Source organism: Rutilus rutilus (assembly GCF_951802725.1).
Source record: "Rutilus rutilus genome assembly, chromosome: 25".
Taxonomy (NCBI): Eukaryota; Metazoa; Chordata; class Actinopteri; order Cypriniformes; family Leuciscidae; genus Rutilus; species Rutilus rutilus.
The window spans coordinates 20,566,090-20,577,625 of record NC_140229.1 but is presented as its reverse complement, the minus strand read 5'-3'; the positions used below and the strand labels follow the sequence as shown (position 1 = coordinate 20,577,625).

General features: G+C 42.8%; 1 long non-coding RNA gene across 1 annotated transcript in view; it reads left to right on the top strand.

Annotated features, from left to right (window-relative positions):
* LOC311285386 overlaps positions 1-11,536 on the top strand; it is a 39,390-nt gene that overhangs the window by 2,742 nt on the left and 25,112 nt on the right. The window lies entirely within an intron of this gene.

The window sequence follows — 11,536 nt, the reverse complement described above, 5'->3', positions numbered from 1 at the left end:
AAGCATGCAACGCAAGTAACTTTGTGGGTGGGTCTTGTGCGCTGTTGCTATCATACTGGCGGGATAAATGACTCTTGCTCCCGACGCAAATCTAAAATGGGTTGGTCTGAAGTAGGTTCATTATTCATAGGTGTAGTTTGGGCGTAACGTGAAATAAACCAATCAGAGGGACATCTCACATTCCCTTTAAGAGCAGGCGCGCTTGTTCCATGGCAGACTGCTATTATAACGGTGGATTTGCCAGGCAGGCGCGCGCCAGCAGCGGTTCACAGCAGAAGAGACCGACGTTCTCGTCAGGGCCGTAAAAGACAGAGAAGTGACATTGTATGGGGATGTAAAACCCACCCAAATTAGCTTCGGTTAAACAGGCGTATAATAATTTGGGTAAATGTGTAAGCTAGATTTATGCCTATTTTTTCACATCTTCATGGACACAACAATGATTTCCCTCACGTGTTAATATTTTTCCTTGTAATAATGTATGGTTTTCTAAAAATGAGAACTGCTGCATCTGTGTGTAGATGAGATAAGCAAAGTGCATGCGCGTTGTGTACACGCTACATTGATTATGGCCAAGCATGCACCCTTAAAATAGCATATGAATAACATGCGCAATAGAAAACAATTCCGGAATTGTTTTCTTAACCTGCAAAATAGCACCAGGGAACGTTTGCGCCGGAACACGCCTCCTGTTTGCGCTGAACCGCCCCCAGGAGCGCAAATGCATTTCCTAGTTTACCGACGTGCGTCTGTGGAGGGAAAAGTCCGCTGTGCGCGGGTGCAAAATAGGAATGATACATGCGTCAGTGTACAAAGTCAATTGCGCTGGGTGCAAGATAGGGCCCTAAGTGTCAAATTAGTGAGATGTCCAAAACATGTATTGATGGTGGGCCTTCAGAAACAGGTCTGGAAAACACTGGCTCATCCTAAAGTGACCATTGGTATTCCTAGGGAGTCCGACCAGGTCTTGTCAGTGGGATCATGTTTCTATCTGCACAACCTTGAGTTAACATACAGATAAGTCAGATAGAATGGTATGTGTTTTTGGCGTGCTATCCGAGGAGAGGGCTCCGAGCTCGGTATTTTGGCCCGAACCCAGTGTGCGTATAAATGCATAGGCCTTCACCTATGCTAATTGGGTAGACATGTTGATAACTGATTGTTCACTGCTGGTTGGAATGATGATAATTGGATAGATCATTTGAACGTGTTCCTCCCAAACTTTGTTAATAAAACATTTAAAATCCTTCAGAAATCTTTTTTCTTTTGCATTGTTCTGTGTACCTTCATATCCCATATGTGCTTTTCCCCAAAAGAATATAATATTATAACACTATAATATTTTAGACAAAATACACATTTTAGACTGAACTAAACTGGGGAAAAAACTGGGAAAATTACGCAAGACACATTTTCAACAGGATGTTGCATCATCAGGATCTTCTGAAGGCCATTTGAAGACCTAAAGTATGTGGTCTAATTTTCTTTTCAGTGTATTTGATGATATTCTAACAATGACTGGGAAGGTCAATCTTTACTGTCCTGTTACCTAAATAATTTCTTAGATGTTGTGTTTATTTAAAACATTTTTGGTAAATCACAAGAATTTTCTCAATCTCCTCATGCTATTAGCATGTACAGCACATGGCTATATTATATTTGCTAATTCTGTCCTAAAAATCCTAAAACATATAAAAAGTCACATTACACAATTTACTCATTAGTTACTGACAATTCCCCAAAAGGAGGTGTTGGGATGTTTTGTCTGGTTTAGCTCACTTTTGGGTACAACTTTGTCCCCAAAATGTTAAGTTGGTACAAACACACACAAAACACATATGCACACGTTTCATGTTCATCTCATATCCCGACCCCTAAACATAACCCTCAATTTAAATAGAAACAAGTGATGTTTGGCTCATTAGTTTGTGTTCAACAGGTTTCACTATATTAGTGAGGACATTAACACCTCACAAGTGTAGTCAAACCTGTAAACACATATGGACAAACATTCGCAGGCTCATTGAAAAACATACCTGTGGCAACATTTCTGCAAATCACAAAATGTGTACCAATACATAGGCTACATATCACTGCAGTTTCCAACAGAAATTAACATAAGAGGCAGTAAAACGTACTCTTTTACTAACGTAACCTTGGTTCTCTTTTTATACGGTTCACTCGTGCCCACCAGACGCAATAGACATTTTTTTTTTCTCTGATTACTGAAGCTTATAGAATAACACAGCGAAACTGCACGAGCCTATGGTAGTGCAGCGGAGCTGAGCGAACCAATGGCTGAGCAGTGAAGCTGCACAATGTGAGAAAGCCAGTCAGATATCCCTCTATATAAGCAGACATTCTTCCATTGGGAATCAGGTTAATTCGACTGAAGCAACGAACATCAAGTCGTGCAGCATGATATGGCGCTTTTCCACTGCATGGTACGGTACGGCTCGGTTCGGTACGGCACGTTTTGGCGCTTTTCCACTGCATGGTATGGTACGGCTCGGTTCGGAACGGCTCGGTTCGGAACGGCTCACTTATGGCGCATTTCCACTGCATGGTACGGTACGGTACGGCTCGCTTTAAATGGTACCACCTCTATTGAGGTTCCAAGCGTACTGTACCGATACTAAAATGTGACGTGAAAACACTGCAGATCACTGATTGGTCAGACAGAATCATCTCTACCAGCGTCATTGTATTTACAACACGAGACACTAAACTCGCTAGATTTAAATAGCCAGTAGACAACAGCCAACGCTGTAGCACCTGTTTTAAAAGTATTTGCTTAAAAAAAAAAGTATAAACTTAAAAAAAAAAAAAAAATGGCTGAATCGTGGTCAGTGGACGAGGTGCAGACGTTCCTCTCGTTGGTTGCCGAGGAGTGGATGGGGAAACACGGAATGAAAAATTCGCATTTAATATGATGATGTCATGGTAGTAGAGACGGCAACTATAACGATCAGTCCCACCCACTTTGAAGCGGTACTAACTGCAGTGGAAAAGCAACCGAGCTAAAGCGAGCCGAACCGTGGCGTACTGAGTCGAGTCGTACCACGCAGTGGAAAAGCAAAGCGAGCCGAACCGTTCCGCGCCGAGTCGAACCGTACCGAGCCGTACCATGCAGTGGAAAAGCGCCAATAGGTGACACAGTACTCGTTCCCGTTATCACAGGGAACCAAGGTTACGTTTGTAACCAAGTACGTTCTCTTTCGATACGGTTCACTCGTACTGCGTCACTAGACACAATGGGAACTCAGGACGCATACATAAAGGCCTAAGGGTGCAAAGGCTAAGATAGGACAATAAAATGGCCCAAAAACAAGGGAATTAGACTACATGTCAGAGCCACATGGAGGGCTCTAGCGGGTTGAGCTCATGTCGAGGTCAAAGCCCAGCTTACACAGACATGTTTCCAAATGATATTATCTGGCGAATGTGGACGGCAAGGACCAGCCGGCCTCCACACAAATGTCGCCAATGTACACTCCGCTGGACCATGCCCAGGAAGAGGCCATGCCTCTGGTAGATGTGCTTTAACCCCGATGGGGTACTGTAGGCCCATCGAAGCATAAGACAACGCAATCGCATCCACTATCCAATGGGACAGTCTTAGCTTCATGACCGGAAGTGCCCTGTCCCTCGAAAAGGTCGACCTCTACCTTCTCGAAGATATTCCAATCATGTGAACTGTTGCCCCGGAACAGTATGTCTGCCCCTTGGTTCAGTCTGGCTGGCACATGTGCCGATCTCAGCGAGCGCAGGTTGGGTTGTGCCCATAAGAGGAAGCATCTCATCAGTTTTTACAGAGGTCTCGATCCAAGTCCACCTTGGTGGTTTATGTAGGACACACTGCCATCTTTTCCAATCGGACTAAGACATGGTGCCCCCTCAGATCTGGCAGGAAGGTTTTGAGGGCCAGAAAGACTGCTAGTTGAAGCCGTTTTCTGTGCTCAACCAGGAGGCAGAAGTCGGCCTGCCCTCGCACAGAGCTCCCCAATCCGCGTTGGAGGCGTCTGTCAAGACCACCTTCCTTCTGGAGACCACTCCCAGGTCCACGCCAGATTGGAACCAACTAGGATCCTTCCAAGGGGTCAGGGCCATAATGCCACCGTGATCCACCTTGATGCGGAGGCGTCCGAGAAGCCAAGCGTGGGCTGAAATGTTGTGTAATATGGCACATGCAACAATAATGTCACAGGTGCAACCCTCTGCAAGCCCCTTTTCAGACACTGAAATCTTCCCTTTAGTAGGCCAAAGGCCATTTCAATGCATGCCCTTGTCCTGGCTAGAGCTGCATTGTAACGGGTTTGTGGTCTGGGGTTTGGGTCAGGGAATGGGGTCATAAAATACTGCCTGCAGGCATAGTCCCTGTCTCCAAGCAGGGTTCTGTCATAATCACCTGTATAATGGAAAAATGCAGTTCTGGTAGGATCAGCAAGTGTATGTAATACAGTGAGCTTGATGTTTATATTTTCCCTCACCACGTTCAAATAATGTGCATAAATGTGACTCTCTGAAAATTCTTGAGTCATGCACATGCAGATTCTGGCCATTTTGCTTTGATTTGTGATATAGAACATAGTCACGCATGACTTTTATCCAGTCCACTGAATACTTTTTTGATTCTATTCCTTTTTTTAAAATTTGATATAATATTACTAATCTGGAGTATTAAGAATCAACTTTAGTAACTTGCCTGCGCATTTACATTGTGAACCCCCTTTCAGTTAACAAAATCCCCTTCATTGAGGCCACTATGGCACCAATCATGTTAGGGAAGCCTGAGGGACACATACTGTAAGTCATACTTATTGGCATGATCATGAGTGCATGATCTTCAATAAAAATTATAATATACCTGCGTTGGCAAAAAAAAAAAAAAAAAAATCTGCTTTACAACCTTGGGTCTTAAGTTGCTTGGACAATCCAAGATCATACTAACTCAATTAGCGACGTACGAAGAACAGACCCCGGGAAACAAACTTTAATCCAGTGTATCACTGAACAGGCAGGAAAAAATCATAGAAACAGATAACACACCTCAACATAAACAGAGACAGGACAAGGAACTGATCAGAACACAGGGCTTAAATACACGGACTAATGAGTAAATTAACAATATAACAGGTGAACGGGACAACTAATCAGACACACTGGGAAACTGAGTCAGGGAAACAGGGAAAACAGGGAAAAAACAATAAAATATAGGAAGCCTGACGTACACTTCTCTCTAGCCATATGTTGGTCCAGAGACCAGCCCGGACGAGATCCCAGGACGGAGTTGAGGGAGGAAGGAGCCATGGTGGAGATTTGGTAGACACCCTGGGTACAACCGATGGAGACGTTACTGGAGATGTCGACCCAGGTGGAGCTTACAAGCCGAAGAGCCCACGCTATGGAATTAGGAAACCTGAAGACTGAGGTGAGCCAGTGGGACTGAGGATGAAGGCAGAGCCAGACAGAGTCGAATGTGCATGCAGGGCAATGTCTGACCAATGTGGAGCTGGTGGGACGAGGGAGCCCGGTGAAGCCATTGGGATGATGGTTTCTGGTGGAGCCGAGGGAGGGAGGAGCCAAGGGGGAGATGGTGAGTCGACAGGCCACGGTGGAGTGATGGGTTCTGACACTGCAGGTGGAGCCGGGGGATTGTCCTTTCTGGTCAGAGGTGATGACTTGAGTCTCTGAGGCAGATCCTCGCATGATGGTGTTGGAGATGCAGAGGGGTTGAATGGAACCAGCGGAGGCGGGGCTGAGGGACTGGCTGTTAGAGGAGGTGGGAGAGGGAGGCTGGGAGGGTTCACACGAGATTCAGGGCTGGGCAGAACCTGCGGGGAAACAGTAAAGTCACTGCTGGGCGGAAAAAGCAGAAACCAGTGTTGGGGAAGCTACTCTAAAACTGTAGTTTGACAAGCTACTCGTAAGTTAGAGTAGTTAAACTACAGTCAAGCTACCCTTTTGGAAAAGTAGTGAGCTACACTACAAGTTACTATCAAAAAGTTGCTAGCTACATTGAAACTACTTTTGATTTTTTTTTAACAATGTATATTATAAATAACTGAGTAAGTGTCTGAATTGTTTAAAACAATGCAATACAATTATGATTTCAAAGAGTATTGTTTTATTACATACAATACTCAAATATCTCAGACTGTTTGTCAAAGTCGACGTGCAAAATTGCAACAAATGTAACATTGCAAGAACAAAATACATCCAACTTAAATTGCATACACAGAACATTTTCCCAAAAATACAGATTGAGAGATGGTTGCACTTTGGCAAGAAAATACATTGAACAATGAACAACCGCTCACATGTGGCACTGGCAGGGAAAGCACTGGTGTAGTTGCAGTAGACTGAAACCTGTCTACTTCATCCAAAACATTGACCTCCAAAGGGTCAAAATGTTATAATTTGTTATGTTACAAAATCCTAAAAACTGAAGAGTGAGTTCGCTTGGAAAATGTTAAGTATTTTAGTTGAACTGGCAGAGTCACTGTTATACCGCTCAAGCAAAACAGGAATGGTTTCACACAATCAGTCCAGGATTGAGGTGCAGTGTCCTTCTAATGAGAGCAGGCAAGTACAAAATGTAAGCAACTCAATTTGTTCTCTTAACTAAACTGAAGCAGAAGTGCCTGACCTGTTAATTCAACACGAGAAGTTTCTCAAAATGACTGTCGGAAAGAAAAGTTGCGTTTTGGCAGGAAAATGTATTTTCCAATACTAAACAACCGCTCACATGCAGCACTGGCAGGGACACCAGTATTGCACTTAATGAAGACTGTCTTAATTTTTGATAGATGCTGGAAAGCACTAGCCTGGTTCTACCAGACTCTCGTACATTTCATTTGTACAGAGAGTCTGGCCTCTCTCTATTGACAAGCGTTAACTTCCTTGTAGGCGGGTACTCTGTTGAAGTTTAAAGGGTTAGTTCACCCAAAAATGAAAATTCTGTCAGTAATTACTCACCCTCATGTTATACAGTGAGGAAAATAAGTATTTGAACACCCTGCTATTTTGCAATTTGTTTAAAAAAAATGACACTTCTGTCACAGAATGCATTGTGGAAATTACATTGTGGTGGAAATGTTTGACTGTATGCAATGCGTGTATGTCCACTATGTACAGTCCACTTGGTTGACATATTATACAGTGAGGAAAATAAGTATTTGAACACCCTGCTATTTTGCAAGTTCTCCCACTTAGAAATCATGGAGGGGTCTGAAATTGTCATCGTAGGTGCATGTCCACTGTGAGAGACATAAAAATAAAAAATCCAGAAATCACAATGTATGATTTTTTAACTATTTATTTGTATGATACAGCTGCAGATAAGTATTTGAACACCTGAGAAAATCAATGTTAATATTTTGTACAATAGCCTTTGTTTGCAATTACAGAGGTCAAACGTTTCCTGTAGTTTTTCACCAGGTTTGCACACACTGCAGGAGGGATTTTGGCCCACTCCTCCACACAGATCTTCTCTAGATCAGTCAGGTTTCTGGGCTGTCGCTGAGAAACACGGAGTTTGAGCTCCCTCCAAAGATTCTCTATTGGGTTTAGGTCTGGAGACTGGCTAGGCCACGCCAGAACCTTCTTGCTTCTTACAGAGCCACTCCTTGGTTATCCTGGCTGTGTGCTTCGGGTCATTGTCATGTTGGAAGACCTAGCCTCGACCCATCTTCAGTGCTCTAACTGAGGGAAGGAGGTTGTTCCCCAAAATCTCGCAATACATGGCCCCGGCCATCCTCTCCTTAATACAGTGCAGTCGCCCTGTCCCATGTGCAGAAAAACACCCCCAAAGTATGATGCTACCACCCCCATGCTTCACAGTAGGGATGGTGTTCTTGGGATGGTACTCATCATTCTTCTTCCTCCAAACACGTTTAGTGGAATTATGACCAAAAAGTTCTATTTTGGTCTCATCTGACCACATGACTTTCTCCCATGACTCCTCTGGATCATCCAAATGGTCATTGGCAAACTTAAGACGGGCCTTGACATGTGCTGGTTTAAGCAGGGGAACCTTCCGTGCCATGCATGATTTCAAACCATGACGTCTTAGTGTATTACCAACAGTAACCTTGGAAACGGTGGTCCCAGCTCTTTTCAGGTCATTGACCAGCTCCTCCCGTGTAGTTCTGGGCTGATTTCTCACCTTTCTTAGGATCATTGAGACCCCATGAGGTGAGATCTTGCATGGAGCCCGGTCCGAGGGAGATTGACAGTCATGTTTAGCTTCTTCCATTTTGTAATGATTGCTCCAATAGTGGACCTTTTTTCACCAAGCTGCTTGGCAATTTCCCCGTAGCCCTTTCCAGCCGTGTGGAGGTGTACAATTTTGTCTCTAGTGTCTTTAGACAGCTCTTTGGTCTTGGCCATGTTAGTAGTTGGATTCTTACTGATTGTATGGGGTGGACAGGTGTCTTTATGCATCTAACGACCTCAAACAGGTGCATCTAATTTAGGATAATAAATGGAGTGGAGGTGGACATTTTAAAGGCAGACTAACAGGTCTTTGAGGGTCAGAATTCTAGCTGATAGACAGGTGTTCAAATACTTATTTGCAGCTGTATCATACAAATAAATAGTTAAAAAATCATATATTGTGATTTCTGGATTTTTTTTTTTTTTAGATTATGTCTCTTACAGTGGACATGCACCTACGATGACAATTTCAGACCCCTCCATGATTTCCAAGTGGGAGAACTTGCAAAATAGCAGGGTGTTCAAATACTTATTTTCCTCACTGTATGTTTTACCAATTGCTCTTGCATGGTGTATAGGCACTGATACCATAAACCAGGTAATTGACATGTTAGGGTGTGTGAAAGGTGGTAGTGCTTCTGGGTCTTTCATCCATTCTGTAGCTGCAGGTCGTTCGGGTCCATGTTGTTGATGCCAAGCAGTTTCTCTGTCTAAATAACACTGCCTGACGTTGCTATTTTGTCTCTCCTAATAAAGCCCCTTTACTTTCACTTCCATCACGTTAGGGTTTTTCGCCCATTTTCGTTTATCCGGGAGTGACGCACTTCCAAGATGGCGACGGTCGGCTACGCCCACTTTAGGCTTCAAAAACGGTCTTCAGAAACCTACGGGTGACATCACTGACACTACGTCCATATTTGTTTACAGTCTATGATCGTAACCACCTAATATGGCGGCGCCTTCCCAGAATGCAACGCGGAGTGAAACGCGTGATGTCACATTCTCATTCTCTATGGGTACTTCTCAATATCCCTTCCTCGTCTCCTCTCTCCTCCGTCCTCCATCCTATGACCCGGAAACCGATTGAGCACAGCCATCTTGAAGGACATCTCAATTCTCTAATTGCACCGCGAGGAGGCGAGGATCGAGGAGTGAGGAGGCTTCCAGAGGAGTCATGAGCTAGGATACACAGGTGTATCCTATGCGGAAGTGTTTTATCGACTAAAACATGACGCACGTATAAATTCTCCTCCCACTTCACATCGGTCACAATAATTTTTATTTATACTTTACCTTGGCAGTTTATCTAAACCACACATATTTCAACAAGGTATTATACAACATATACTTTATTAATATTTATTATGAATAATTTATTATGAATTTCTTAAATAAACAAACTTCAACAACATAAGAGCAGATCCTTTGAGCGCTGCTGATGACGCGGTGAAGTGACGCTCGAGTGATCAAGTATTCCAATGTATAAAAAAAGCTTTCATTCGATTCCTCCGTCCTCATTTCCTTTCCTTGCAGCCTTCCCTCGCATCCTACAGGGGGCGGAGCTGAGACGCGAGGAAAGGAAGCGAGAAAAGGAAACGAGGATGCACAAATAAGAATTGAGAAGCACCCTATAAGAATGAGCAGAGAGAGAGAGTCTTCAAACAATACGAGCGCTGTATTGCTCTCTCCCCTCGCGCAAATCAAAATCAATTGACATGATAGTAAAAGGTCGGAAGACCGATTGTGTTTTATAGATCAGTAATTTGTTCAAATAAAGTGTTTGATTAGCAAGTACATGTTCAGGAAATGCATAATACAGACTGTATGGGTTAATGTAAGTAACGGTAAACGCACTCTACACGAAGCTCTTTTGAAGCTGTCAAATTGTCGCTATTGAACCCTTAATTGTGATTATTGCTGCTCTTAAGTTTCTTATAGGCTACTGTTGACTGTTTTTTCTAAATTTTTTTAAAAAAAATTTGGAAGAAGAAGAAGAAGCATTACTCTTGCCTCGGATAAAACAACACAGGAATAGCGACAATTGTGCATATAAATTACTACTTACAGGGCTTGAATTACAACCTGTGGGCAGTTTTTCTACATCCTTTTGTGAACGTCGTTTTAGAGCAATGTCTTCGCCTCTTGGTACTTCTATACTCTTTGCTAATATGGCGGCGGCTAGCCGGAATGCCCCGCTTCGTGAAAAGATTGTGACGAAACTCCTCATTCTCTATATGCGCCCTGTCCAATGATCTAAATAATTCGTTGTTACAACTTATTTGTTCCCTCGTTTTAATAAATCGTGGACACGTTTAACTAATTCCATCCCTCATTTTGAGTTAACGAATTACAACATGGCCACAATATATTAAAACGAGGGAAAAAATTTGTAAAGCGTGCTGAGGTATTATTAATTCGTGGCCACAAAACAATATTCACCTGAATATTCACCAATTCACAAAAATATAGGTCTTTAGCATTTACTATAGTATCAAACTGTTTTTCTTACCTGTGAAGATAGCTTCAGTGAAGGCCGACTAGTGTTCTCGTACAGCTTTTTATTCCTTTTGCAAAGAAATTGCCATTTTTTTATTTTTTAATAAGCAGGAAAAATTTCCGACTTTAAACAAATACCCATTTAAATGCTAAGGATGTTTGCGCTGTAAGAATGTATAGGGAGACTTTAGAATTAAAAACGGTGTCTCGTTATGCAATATTTTCTCAGTCAAATCATAAAATTTCCTATTGATTCAATAGACCCTATGTAGCCCCGCCCCTTTTCAGCGCTGCACTCGTTGTCTTTTGACTTCCGGTCTGTATTTTCACAGACATTTTGCGTGTTTATTGATGAACGGCTCGTTTTAAAATCTTCCCGGTCGACTGACATTTGTTAAGTCATCTGCTTTAAACATTATAGTCCTAATGATAACTTTCGTTAACTTTACATTAAGTAAATCCACTTAAACAGCAATGCATAGACACAGAGCGACCGTAAAAACGGAAGTTAAAAGACAATATTCTAAAGATGGCGGCACCCTCGTTTCTCTGGCGCATAAGGTCTATAGAATGCGTGAGCTCACTATAGGGAATACCAATATGGCGGCACGGTGGCTTCACTGTTTATGACGTCATGATATATCAGTGGGCTGCCCACACAAATGTTGGAAGTTATGTGAATGTTAAACAGCATTACTGGCATTCGAAAAATGCACGTTAAACTCACAGCACATGCAGTGATGGAGCTTGCAGAATTTACTGTGAAAAAAGAACGCGAATTCGCTCTGAAACCGGTCGCAACAAATCTATACACCAATTTAAT